Here is a 14,399-nt window from a genome sequence, read left to right on the forward strand (position 1 = left end):
TGAAAAGGTGTGGTTTTATAGCAGAAAAACTTAAATTAGTGACTTTCCATAGAGATATACAGGAAGAGAGAGACAAGGTAAGCAGGACTGCAGAGCAGTATAGGGAAGAATGAACACGCACAAAAGTGTTGTTAGAAGAAGCCAGAGCAGCAACTTCTTTCTTTGGCAGATGGAAACAAGGCAGCCAAGACAGCAGCAAGCCATCAGAAGTGTGAGGCAGAGATCAGTAAATTGCATGCCCAACTTAGTGCCCATAAAGGGGTGGTAGCAGCTGTAAGGTTGAGAGAGGATTGTGCCTTTGAATCCCCTGAGAAAATAGAGAGACCCCCTGATGCTGTCCCCAAAAGCTCATTCAACCCAGTTGGCCCCACATGCATAAGGTTGCCCCTGTTTCCACAAGGGAAGTTAAACATGTAGTTTCAGGAGCTGATCTTCCCATAACGGAAATGGTCACTGGCATAGTGAGATGGTCTCCTATTCAAGCCAAGGCTATTGCTGACAGACTGGGGTCACTGAACTGTGACACTGCCATTGCATGGCTGGCTCACATTTGGCAGATGTATTCCTCTGCTGATGGCATGGACTTAACTCAATTAGCTCAGTTATGTTCCTCTCCTTGTGATGCAGATACTCTGGACATGGGCATAAGTGCTTGGGAGCGGACTGCCGCTGGACCCCGGGAATGGATGATAAATGCTCTTAAAATATTACTGCTTGCTTCTTCCCTTAAGAAACTGTGTATGATGGAAGAGAAGAAGCCAGTAGAAGCCCCAGAAGCTTACCTAATCAGAAAGAAAATGCTGGCAGCTCTCTCTAATTCATTACCCCAGAAAGAAGAGAATGGGATTATCACTTCCCATTATCAGGGACCTGAACTGATACAGAGCACCTATGCAGGGTTAAATTCTCAGACAAAAATGACTAGCGGGGTGTAGATTTAGAGCACCTAACCTGGAACGAACTAGTGGCAAAAATCAAACAGGCAGGAGATTTGCTGCAAGAGACTGGTGTTTTAAAACAACAAGCAGGCAAAAAAATTACATCAGAGCCTGTGCAGGCTATCACCTTTGTGAATAATGGTCCTCACTCTGCCAGTCCCCCTCCCAGTTCTAACACCCTTGGCCCCACAACTCTGGGCAACAACAACCCAAATGAGATCCTTAGGAAAATGATTTGAAAGGAGCTGGTGAATTTAGGGGAGGATATGGGAAAATACAGTCGCCAGCCCATTAGTGTCTTGATTAATGCTTTGTCTCAGGCCATGCGGAGAACAGAGTTAATGCAGGGAGCACCCCCTCGGCCTACTGCCCCAGTACGGACTGCATCCCCCATGCCCACTCCCCGTCAACACCAGACCCCTGCCTCCTCTCCTGAGTGGAGGCTCCCGAGGGAGCCTGCTGGTCAAAAGTGGTGCCCGGCTCTCCTCGGGCCTCCCCAGCTAGGCACAAAACTTCAGTGTGATGTATGGGGGAGACCCATGTGAGGGCTACAGTGGGGAACCCACGGATGATAGCCCAATTGCTAGCGCATACTGGATCATCGGTAAATATTTTAAGTCCCCAGTGGATCTCTGGACCCACCACTAAACATTTTTAGCTCAGTGGATATGGGGGAGAAATCCAGGAAGCTCCTGTGTGGCAGGATGTTCCTTTGCAAATTGACAGATTGCAAGGAAAAGTAGAGTGCTGTGCTCAGGAGGGAAATGAGAAGGGAATCCTAGGAGTTTCTTTCCTCCAGGCATTTCAGCTAACTGTAGATCTAGCTAACGGGGTGTTATGGAAGTTAAAAGGAGGGCCTGCAGAAGTCTCTGCTGTGCATCGTTGTGCTTCCATAAAGGCACCCACTACCCCCCTCACCTCCATTAGTGATCCATGGGTACGGGAATTTCCCAGTGTGTGGACTAAACTTAAGACAGAGTGTGGAAAAATAAATGCTGAGGTTTTGATTGAAGGAAAAAAACCCACCCCCCAATTATAAATATAAGTACCCAGCTGCAGGAGAAGGCGGCATTAAAGAGACTCTTGGAACAAGGAGTGCTTGTGCCTATGCACTTTGATTTGCAAGTCACCAGCATGGCCAGTCCTTGAGGCAGACAGGGTCCCTTACAGAATGACAATAGACCTCTGTGCCTTAAATGCAGCCACCCCTGCAGTAGCCCAATACAGTGAGATCTTAGCAGCAGTAGCAGCTGGCTCCAAATGGTTCTCTATGATTGATATGGCTAATGCTTTCATGGCTGTCACGGGGCGGTGTCCTAAGGAGCGGCCATGATCTCTCCTAGCGCCCCCTACTGTGCCAAGATGGTGTCCACGCATCCTCGTTCTCGCCCACCACGTCTTTGATGTTACTAGTATTATGGGAGGCTGCCTTCTCGCCCCCTTGGACACGGTACTCCTGATGTATTCAAGTCTGTGCCCTGCTTTCGATGACTCTGTGCACTAAAGCCTTAGGGGCTACGCGTGGCTCCTACCACCCCGATACCACGCCCCAAGCCTCGCAGGTGTTCTGGATGTTGCCTAGTCAACTTCCAGCTGTGCCCTCGTGGGCACCCCTGGCTCTTCACGTAATCGCCCGCACCCTCACGGGCTCGCTGGGGTTATCTCACCCTGGTCCGGGCCCTCACGGGCTCTCTAGCCTCTTTCTCAATGGCCTGCACCCTCACGAAGCGCTCCCTGGCCTCCCTTTCCTCACAGCTGCCCGTGCTCACCGCAGACGCTCCCTCTAACCCCCAGTAGCCTCACCCGTCCTCCGGCGTAACAACAAAGCAATAACATAAGCCAATCGGCTACAACTCAAAACTAAGCCTCCTGGCTAAAACGCAAACTCTGAGCCCTCTGGCTAATCATCATTCAAATCCCTACCAGGGTTTTCTCCACCCCGTCCTCAAACCAAACTTCTGCAGGCCATCAAGCTGCTCTAGGCTGCATACTCCAGCAGAGCTCACACTCTCTCTTCCCCTTGCATATTAGTAAGGAACTGCCTGCTTGGCCGCAGCCTAAGCTGTTTATATAGGCCAGGCCCTGCCCCCTTCCGGTCAGCTGACCACTGCAGTTGCCCTGGCAACCAGCACCTGTACCTTTTCCTAGGCCCAGGACACTGCTATACCCCTCCATCCTTCATGTTGATATAAGTTTGCTTTTACCTATAGGGGATGACAATATGCCTTCAGCCGAACTCCCCAAGGTTTCTGTTCTTCCCCTAGTAATTGTCATGCCCATGTCACTAAAACGTGGAACTGTTTGTGCCCTGAACACCACTCACATGTAATTTCATATGTAGCTGACATTTTAATACACACCCTTGCTTCAGAAATGAACAAGAAAATCACTAGGGAAGTGCTAACTATAGTACAGGAAACTGGATTTAAGTTAAATAGAGCAAAGTCTCAGTTAGTGCAGCAACAAGTGAAAGACCTGGGTGTATGTCTTGGGGAGGATGGCAGGACACCACCCCTTCTAGCAAAGAGTAGAAACAATAAGAAAGCTGCCTGCTCCCACAGACGCACACTCCTTGCGAGCTCTTTTGGGAACTTTTAACTTCTCCAGAGAGTTCATTGAAATGTTTTCTGACAAAGCCAAGCCTCTGTACAAATTATTAAAGAAAAACAGGATTTGGGAAGGGGGATCAGACCAACAAACTGCCCTGGCTACCTTAAAACAAGATGTGGCTAGTGCTCCAGCTCTGGCTTATCCTGACCCTGTCCTTCCCTTTGTGATTCAGTTCGCCTCTTCAGAGACAAGCTTTGGAGCCACTCTTAGTCAAAAGCAATGTGATAAGCTCAGAGTCATTGCATATGCCTCCAGGCTCCTAAATCAAACAGAGCAAGGCTTTTCCCCCTGTGCAAAGGAGTGTCTTGCCCTGGTCTGGAGCCTCGCACTTTGGGAATTTATTACTGGAGGGTCGAAGGTCATTGTTCAGACTGTGCAATCCCCGTTTAAGTACATCATATCAGGGAAGATACAAGACGGCCAGTTTCTAACCCACACGTTGCTCAGTGGACCCTCACCCTAGTAAACCGAGGAGTAGAATTTAAAAAAGAGCAAGCTGTTTCACCAGCCTCGTATGGGCTAATTATAGAAGGAGAGGAGCATACCTGCCCCCTCCCTCTTCTAAAGCACCTTGAATGGCCTGTCAAGGGAGGCAAGAGGCTTGCAATGCAAAACAGAAGGGGTTTGTAATCTGGTTTACAGATGGCTCAAGTTTCTACCATAAAGGGCATCCTGGAACACGGTTTGGAGCCTTCCGCATAAATGATGGAGAAATGCTCCAAGGACCAGCTCACCCCCATTCTGCCCAAGCAGTTAGAGACATTCTAGCTTATGAATCTCAGGACACTTCTGTTGCTGGTTACACTGACTCTGGCTGGACAGCCAGAGCAATCGCTGTGTGGCTCCCGCTTTGGTTGGGTAGAGAAATGGTAGCCACAGATGGGCGTCCCATTTCTCATTCAAACAAATGAGACAAATTGCTAAGCTGATCAAGGAAACAACTAGGGACACCTGGGTAACTCGCACAACAAGATATCAGAAAAATCACTGGTGCCTTAACCACAGCTGCTGCTACTAGTAACCACGCTGAAGACACAGGCCAGGTGTTGGTTAATGCAATAGGAACATGACTTCTAACTTGCCTCAAAACCCTGCCAGAGAGCAAGCAGAAGTCAGTCCCCACATGAAAGCATTGGAAACCCCAAGGAAAGCAGCAGCTAGAGAAGCTCTAGTGTGTTCTCATCCAAAGAGCTCACAGCACAGCAGCAGCCCATGGCCCAGGGGAAATGCCATGACCACAGTGGTGGCTGGTGAGTGAGATAATACAATTAAAAACTGCGTGGTGGAGGGCTGCACCCTTGTCTGCTCACGGACAGGACTCCCTATAAGATCCTCCCAGTTAGCTTCCCACTGGCCAGCTTCCAGTGGGAGGATCTCCACTACATGCCGACTTTATGGAAATGGGAGACTCCTCCCCAGCTTGCTCTTGCGACCTTATGGCTGAGGGCAAATCAAACTCAGGGCATCCGAACCCCAAGCCTCCGGGCTTGGGCCTGCATGTAGGATGCCAGCCAAAGGATTTGGAAACATCTGAAGCCACAGGCAAGGACGGAGGATGTGTGCTGGTAGCAGAGCTATATTTGGTTCTTGAATGACTCACGGATTCGAATTGATTTGGCAGATTTGACTTGGGACACAAAAAATTTTCCTTAAATAAATAAATTTAAAAAACTAACACTCATTCCCTGTCCATGGTGGGATTAGACTCCAATCCAGTCCTTTTCTGTCTTTTAGCCAAGTCCTCCCCCTTCCCCTCCCCTGCAGCACCTGGTCACAGGTGTTTTCCTCACCATCTACAGGAGGATACAGACCAGACTCCAGCCCCAGCACCCAGTGGCTGCAAAGAAGAGATCTGCCCACCACTCCACACTGCCTTCTCTGCAATATTCAGGACAGTTCCCTCCTGTGGTCCTTGTACAAGCCTTCCCCACAGCACTTTCTAGGCCTCTCCTTGTGGGCTCCACTCACAGCTCTCATCCACACCAGCTTGGCTCAGACTCCAACACCTCCATAAGAGTTCTTCCCAGACTCATGCCCTCTTTCCTATGGAGGCCATGGTCTGGACACCAACCCAGAAGGCCTCCCCCTTTTTTTATTATATATTGTGTGTTCCAGGTCAAATCAGCCAAATCATATGAATTGAGGAGAACTCAATCGTTGCAAAAACCATATAGATTGAGCAGGCAGAATTCAATCTTTCCAAGCACCATGTATGGTGCTACAACCAGCGAGCATCCTCCATCCCAGGGACTTCAGATACTCCCAAATCCATTGTCAGATATCCAATGTGCAGGCCCAAGCCTGGAGGATGCCCCCACTTGATCTTAGCTCACACGCCCTGGGCACTCAGAGTGCCCAGTCCTTTAAAAGGGACTAAGCCCACATACTGGTACTGCTGAGCACCAGACTCCTACAGCCACATCTCAGCAGCTCACCCAGCTGTTTACTTTTGCCAGGAGGTTTTGCTCAAAGTCCTTAGGCTGGGCCATCAGCTGGAGGCACCATCAAAATAGGGTTTCATGGTCCTGGCTGAGTTCTGGCTGTGGCAGGCACCCGTGTGAGCTCTGTGGAGCATTCCTGACTAAAACCTCAAGCCTGTGGGCATGGTGCTTGTACAGCTTAGGACCATATCTCAAGTCCTCCTGAGCACTGCAGTGCTCCTGAACAAGAGCGGGGCTGTTAGACAGGCGCAGGGCAGAATGCAGGCTACGCAGTCCCAGAGATGTAGCACAGATCTTGACTACGCTAATCCTCTTTTCTTGACACCAGTTCCTGCAGAACCACATACGAGAGATTCAGTGGCACAGTCTGGGTGTTTAAGGATTCCCTGCAAGATCCATCCAGGCTTCTCAGTCAAGTTGTTGTAATTTATCCTACTAATCAAACAGAACATCATTAGGAAGGGAGAAAAAAAAAGCTGCGAGTTATAGTTAAGGACGGGGGAGGTAAGTCTGAGACTGCTGTGAAACAGAGATGCAGACCAGGATCACAGCAGAGAACAAGGCAACACAGCACCATGGTGGATCCTTTTGGAGTCAAAACGGGGAGACACACAGGCTGGGCAGCAGCTATGCTGGGCAGATTAGGTTGCATTTAATGACTGAGATGCTAAAAAGCTGTAAGAGCCTCTGAAAAGTAGAGCTGACCCCTAGTAAACTACCATACACTATCCCAAGATTGTTTTAGACCTTCCATCACTTTTTGAAACAGCGCCCAGGTATAGACATTACACTTTTACTGGTATAAGTGATCAGAAACCAGTTAATACCAATAACAGAACAGAAGTTTGGCATATATAGACTGGTTTAAAAATGGTGGAACCCAGTTTAAGATTTGGTTTCCCTCACCAAAGGGTGAATGTGTGCTCTGTTCACTACTGATCTGTACTGTGCCACTTAGAGAAAACAGTGTCACTTCAACTGATTTTGCGTCAGGCTTTTTGAATGTCTGTACCTAACCAGGGTCCTTTAATTTCCTATGTTGGGAGGAGCATGCTCTACCTACCGCTCTCTCAAATCCCACCCCCACCTCTTTCCCATCATATCAAACATTACCAGAACTGACCCGACTTCTTTACAGCTCCTTAATATGGAGGAAAAGTATTCCAAGCCTTCATCCCTCAGCTCCTGTCCTTGGAGGTCAATCTTATCTAAAGTGGATTGATTCATACCATATTACAGGGCTCCAGCATGTGCAGTCCTGAAGGGAACATCACCCAGAGAGAAGGTCTGAGGACAGTGAGACACGTCTTCTGCCAGAGAAGTATCGTGTAGCTGAAAAAGGCAATGGAGAACTTTTAGCACATCTGCTGGACTCAGCCCTGCGGCGATCCAGTGGTTAAACCACTCCAGAAGAGCATTTTGTGTTGAATCAAGGAGACCAAAGGCAGGATGCAGGAGGCTTTCAATATCTCTGTGGGTGCGTCTACACATTCATTAATGTGTTGTAGTTACTGCACATTAAGTTTAGCATTTGGATAGTATCCAAGCACTAAATCAATGCGCTGTATCGGCCCTACTGTGTATTCACGCAGAGGAACACCTTTTTTAGTGATGTTAATGCACATTAGACTAAATATACTGCACATAAGCAGGGGTTTTGCCTGTCGTGTGAATCCACAGTGCAACAAGAGTTGTGTGCAGTAAGCCCCTGGCGCAGACTGTACTGACAGCAAGCACTGAAGCTCCTGGATGGAGACCAGGGACTGCCCCACAAGGGCCATCCTGGGCAATATCCTTGTCCTGCTCGGGGCCTCAGGGGACCTGGCAGGTGGAGGTGGGGAGTGGCCTTGTGGGCAGGGTGTGGGCGGCCGTATGCAAATTGCACAGAGGGCAGTGCAGGGCAGGCTGGGAGTGGGGCGCTAAGCATAGTTTTGTGGGGCAGAGCATGGGGCAGCTCATGAGCGTGGGCAGCAGCAGCTGCCGTGTGGCAAGGCCAGGGCAGCAGGGGCAGTGGAAGTCGGGGTCCGGAGTGGGAGGCCCCATCCGGCTGGGAGCATGATAGGTATACTTACCTGGCAGGGGAAGCAGTGTGACCACATAGGCAAATTTTGTAAATTTGAATTTGTAGTAATTTTGTGATATCTCAGGTGGGTTTTGTTTATTTCCCCTTCTTTAGAATGTTTGATAGTGTTTGTTTTCCTAATAAAATGGTATATTTTAATAATAATAATAAAAAAAAGGTTCCCCAGGGCAGTTGATTATCTCTGATATGTCCTCCATTGGAGGTCTATATTGAGCAGATTCTTTTTGGTGTTGGGTGGTGAACCGGAGCTTGCTCCATCCACTCCATGCGTTGACCTGGTATAGCAGTGCTTCCAGGACCGGTGCAAAAAAAACAGGAAAAAAAAAAAAGGGCCTCTGAGGGTGAGGCTGGCCCTTTGCACTCTGGGCCTGCTGACCCCTCCAATTTCCCCATGGGGGAAACTTGACTGCAGAATTTGTGACAGTGGAGGACTGTGTGTGTGCTCTCCTCTGTCTTCCTTGTGCAAAAACAGACTACAAAGCATTTTTTTCCCAGTCCTTTTATGGTGATTTTTTTTTTTTTAAATATTCACTTTGTGTTTATTTTCATCAGGATTTTTGGTTGGGTTTCTATTGATTTTTTTTGTAACTGTATATAGGCAGTCATCAACTTACAATATTTTGAGTTACAATGTTTCAACCTTACAACATTTATAAACTGACACCCTGTTTCAACTGTATGACGTCAGTTTTGACTTTACAACGCTTGATCGGATGCGATGCCACAGCAGCGAACAAGTTCGCTGCATTGCTCATCTCCCTGGAGAACATCTGTCCAAATTTCCTTAGGCACTTTCTTTAAGAAAGCAGACAAGACTCCAGAAAAACCTGCAGCCAGGCTCCTGAGAAGACTCCAGCCAAAAGCCCTTCAAAAAGTCCAGCCAAGAGCCTTTCAAAAAGTCCAGCAAAGTCACCTCGAAGTAGTCCTTCCAAATCAATATGATTGCTATTTACAATATAAATACTTTCATGTAGCTATATCACTCATCTATAATTGATCTAGTACAAACTTCTGGGGTGTTTTTGGTGAAAATAGGGTATTGGGCCTTGGTTCAGGAACCAATCCCCCATTTATAACATTGTTTCTGATGAGAAAATTGGTTCTGAGTTACAACGTTTCAATTTAAGATGTGGTTTTCAGGAACCAATTGTGTCATAAATGCAAGGACTGCCTTACATATGTACATACTTACATATTTTCCTTAACGCAATAAAAACCATGTAGGTTAAATTCCCAGAAGGACGAGCTTTTCCCATGAGCTGAGCTCTTCCCCATTTCTCCTTCCAGTCCTCCCACCAGTGTCTTTGCATGAGGAGGTCAGGGAAGAGCTTGCACAGTCCCCCACTACCACAAATTCCACAGCTGAGTTTCCTGCATGTGGTGAAATCACAGGGGTCAGCGGGCCGGGAGTGCAAGGGACCACGCTCACCCTGAGAGAACCACCTGCTTTTTTTCTTCTGTTTTGGGGGGGCAAATATTTATATGTGTGTGTGTATCTATCTATCCAAATAAGACATACAAAAAACTAGGACTCTTGGTTCCAAAATGATACCTTCTATTAGACCAATTGGGAAATTGCAAGATTTCTGCAAGCTTTCAGAATCAAAGTCCCTTTGTCAGGCTCTGGGAAAAGTATTGATGATACAAGATGGTAAAAAGTCCCCATAGGTAGGAAATAAACTTCGTTTTTGCACAGAGGAAGCTGAAGATGGAAGGTTGTCTCTCTGGGTCCATGAGAGCATCTTTGTGAGCTGTGCTGAGTAACTCTTTGATGTGTAGATCAGGTGGAATTCCTTCCCTGGAGGTGTCAGATGGCAGGCACGGAGGTAATATTGTTGCTCCGCAATGAAATTTTAAATTCAAAACTGGCTAGAATTTGGCATCTTCCATGTGGCAGCAGTGTACTTGGTAGCCGTGTTGGTTTGAGACAAGAAGACGTACAAAAAACTAGAACTCTTGGTTCCAAAATGATACTTTTTATTCGACCAACTGGGTTGAATAAAAGAACAATTTTCTTGCTACCCACCCTGCTCTTGAACACCTCCAGCGGTGACGAGCCCCCAACTTCTCTAGACAGTTTATTCTACTGCCTCACTGGTTTAGCAGTCTCTTAGGAAAGGATCTTCTATGTGACTATTAAATAGCAAAGAATTTTATCATCTGGGTAGCTTTATTCCAGTTAGAAAACAGAAAAGGTATTTGGATGAGGTTTATATCACTATAGGAAATCCAGCTACGCACAGACTTAATAACGTCTGTCCTAGGAAAATCAACCTAAGATTCTTCATTCTGGTGTGCTTTGCATCCTACCGTTTAATAGTTTTTCCTTGTACATTTAGCAGTTGAACATGTACAAAAACAGAGGGATTTTGCTCTATTAATTTCTCTAAGATTAGCTAAAAAGACTGTTTTATATTTTCCTATCCACAAACTGTGCAACACATTTTTACAAACTTAGGTATAGAAAGAGATCCATAGATTGTAAGGGGCTGGAGGGGACCTTGCAAAATCATCAGGTCCAGCCCCCCTGCAGGAAGCAGGAAAGACAGCTGGGGTCGGGTGCCCCAGCGAGGTAACCACCCAGTTTCCTCTTGAAGATTTCCAGGGTAGAAACTGAGAGAGTTGGTTTCTTGTTTAGCAAAAGGCCAGCAGTATTTCAGGTGAAGAGTGCAGAAATGAAGGAACTAAAGGAGAGTGATAATCTATGAAAACTGGACAACTTTAAAAAGAAGAGGAAGTAGGAAAGCATACTTGGCAAAGATGATCAGAAAATTTTTGACAAAACATTTTTTGGGATCAGAATTTGCCTGTTAATCAATTTCACTTCAATTCTGCTGTAAACCAAGCAAATCTCCAATTCTGGCAGACTTCCTTCAGTCATTTTTCTGTTGTCCACCAGCTGGCTTGCCCAGCTGATGCTGGCTCCCCTCATGGATAGCTGGGGAGGCTGGACTTCCAAGGTCCCGGTTTGTTGTCAGGTCTCAGTCTCCCAGTGCTTTCAGGTCCTGGTTGCTTTACAGCCCTAGCTACTGCTCTCTAGCTCCAGGCAGCCCCTCTGAACTGGGGCTTCCATGGTTATTCAATCCAGGACAGTTGGGTGGGTGGCCTGGCCTGGTGTCCCTTGTGGCTTGCAGGGTTCTTTGCTCTGATGTGACCTGCCACCGCGTTTGTGCAGCTGGGTAGAGAATGGTGATTCTGTTTCTTAGAGGCTTTTTAAAAAATGTTATGTTTCATTCTTGAGTTGAATTAAATTGAATTTCAAGATCCTCTGCAAAACAGAATGTCTGTCTCTCTGTCCAGCATTGCCATTACTACGGCTGTATTAGAGTCTGTTACCTTGCTTCCTAGTGAGTGGCCTCTGAATACTGGGAACATTATGAGTGCTAGAGCCTCGGGACAAGAGGCTTGTCTAGAAGGGGTGTGTCTACACGTGCATTAGATTTTAACAGAAGCAGACTGCTCTTGCTTCTTGGGGCCCTGCAATGGGCCCCTGCCGCCACCAGGGAGAGCTCTAGGCCAGGGCTCCTAGCCAGGGCTGGCTGCTGCTGGGGCAGGGATGGGGAGCTCCCAGCCTGCCCTGATCAGGGCAAAGGACTTGGAAAGAGCTGCAGGGGAGGGCCAGGTGCAAAATATTAGCTGCCACTGGCAGATCAGGGCAGGGAGCTGGGACCTGCCCCACCACTGCAGCTCTTTCCAAGCCCTGCACCTCAGTTGCCCGATTGGGGTGCAAGGCTGGGACCTGCCCCTGACTGTGACACTAGCCCCTGTTTTGTGATCACAGGGCAGGGGCTAGACAGCCTTTTTCTGCTCAGCTCTGTGATTGAGAAGATGGGTGCGAAACTGGCTGGAGAGCTTGTTCCCCACCCAGCAATGTGATCCTGGAGCTGGGCAGGGAACAGGCTCCCCAGCACCAGCTCTGCAACTGCGGGCCTGGTGCTGAGAGATCCTTGTCTCCCAGCGCTATGTCCACGACCACAGGACTGGCTCCCAGTGCCCCATGGTGGGATGTTGGGAGATAAGGATCTCTCAGACCCCCACTCTCCGATTGTGATATCAAAGTGGGGGCTGGGAGATAAGGATTTGTTGTTGCCTGTACTTGAAATCTTGTAGAGCTACAAGTTTGGATTGCAGCAAATGCGAAAGTTTGGATTTTAAACTTAGCGCTTTATACTGACCTTTATAAACCTTTATTCTCTGCTGCTGGCCTTTAATTCTGTCGCACAATTTGATAGGGCAGTCTAACAGTTGTTATTTAAATAGACTTCCCTGCATCCACCATATTAAACAGAGAATTGCCATCTTGAGTAGGATTCACAGAGCAATTACTCAAAGAAGAAAAAGTCACTAACCTTATACTAGTCGTAGTTCTCTGGAAAGTTTTGCATGCACAGACCCCTTGATGTGCCTGACTTCCCCATGAAAGGAATCCTCTAGCTGTGCAAATTGAGTGTTGGTAAAGGAGCTTGGTGATGTTTGGGGCCATCCTGCTCTGCGTGCCCTTGGTGGAGGGGTTCAGAGGCATCCGCGGCTCATGCACAGCCCCACTAGACATTACTGGCTGAAAGAATTTGAGCATAGCTACAAGGAGACCTGTATGGACAAAATACTTCATGGAGCTACAGCTGCAGCCAGTGGCATAACTGTTCTTGTTCTCCCAGTGAAGGGGCAATATCTGATGAATAAAAGATATATCCTTCTGTCCAAGCAACAATGAACCATATTTTTAACATTCTCCCCCACTTCCACCCTAACCCTCCTCTGCTCTCTTCACAAAAAGTTGAGAGAGAGATTAGTAAGGAACACTATTTTACTTAATTTTTTATTCCTTCCTTCACCTCTTCATCTGTACATTAAACATGTATATACAAGATCTTTGAGGTACAAACTGTATTTTCTTCGAGTATCTCTAGGGCACTTTTGGGAGCTGTATATATAATGAGTGATATAACAGGAACTTATGCCACCCAGGAGCCTGTTAAGAGAGATTGTACCGTTGATTCTTTTTTCATGCTAAACCTCTTTGTACTCCTCCTCTGAGGCTGAACAACAGTCTTAGGAACCCTTGAAGATCACTGACTTTGATATGCAAAGATGGAGGCAGTCCTCCCAGGAGCAGTGTGCTGTGACCAGGTTTGTTTCCCATTTTAAAGGTGTTAAATTTGTTAACACAGCCCAAAACCCAATGTGCCAGTCAACATTTTAACCATTTTGGAAGTTGCGGACCTTAAGGATAGATATAGGTTTAGCATGAAGAACAGGAAGAGCTGCCAAAAGTGTTACCCGGGAAAGCACCTTTAGGTCTCTAACTTCCTTGGGTGTGCTCCACCCCAATCTTAAGTGATCTCTCCATATGCTGCAGTGTATATTACTCTTGATGCACTGGTTACCTGCTGGAAAAATATGAGATTTCATAGACATTAGGGCTAAAAGGGACCTTACAAGATCATTGGGTCCAGCACCTTGCCCAAGAGGCAGGAAGTCAACAAGTGTTAAATGATCCCAGCAAGATAAGCATCCAAATGTGTCTAAAAGGTGTTCAGAGTAGGTACTTGCACCACTTCTGGGGGGAGTCTATTCCAGACTCTGGAGTCTTGGATAGTAAAGAAGTTTTTTCTTATGTCCAGCCTAAAATAGCCTTTTAGGCTGAACATAAGAAAAAACTTCGTAACTGTCCAATAGCATCCAAGTTGTTCCTCATAGAGCAAAGGTTAAACTACATGCTTGTAGATTTATCAGAAGACTCTTTGAAGGAAAACTCTTGTCGCTGTTCAGGTACACTGATGGAACAGGAAAGAGTGGAAAGAGTAGAGCAGAACCAGGTAATGTCAGACAACATTGAGGGAGAAATAATATGAAATTCCTAGTTCAGTAAAACTTATTTCTATTTTAGAACATACTTCCATAATGTTTTAGCAGAGTCCCCAAAATCACTGCAGAAGGGAGAGGAGGGCCATCAAGCAGAACTTGTCTGAGTTGGTTGGGTCGGCTTTATTTAGAAATTGTGTGTCAAATTCATCGTTGGTGCAACGAGGCTGATGAGTGGAATTACAGCAGAGATGGAGGCAGTTCTCTGTGGTCAGAAATAGCCTTTGTGAGATCCATGTTTGTAGCTTATTTGAAGTAGGGAAAATAAAATAAACCAAACTGCTGGCTGCATTTCTTGCAGTTATGATTTTTATGGAATATATTAGGAGCAGAGTAGGGTCTGCCAATTAGTCAAGAGCACACATAGCTGCAGCAAACGGCCACATGGGACTGTGGTGGTGGCCTGCTGATTGAAGAAACAGTGATGTAAAAGCTGCAGCTCGTCTCTAATATGATATCTCA

At 46.9% G+C, this 14,399-nt stretch overlaps 1 pseudogene; it reads left to right on the forward strand.

Annotated features, from left to right (window-relative positions):
• The first annotated feature begins 8,339 nt into the window (after positions 1-8,339).
• LOC149865503 (U1 spliceosomal RNA) lies at positions 8,340-8,524 on the forward strand (annotated as a pseudogene).
• The last annotated feature ends 5,875 nt before the right edge of the window (positions 8,525-14,399 follow it).

This window comes from Crocodylus siamensis, chromosome 4, assembly GCF_052110815.1.
Source record: "Crocodylus siamensis isolate JL-2025a chromosome 4, ASM5211081v1, whole genome shotgun sequence".
Classification (NCBI taxonomy): domain Eukaryota; kingdom Metazoa; phylum Chordata; order Crocodylia; family Crocodylidae; genus Crocodylus; species Crocodylus siamensis.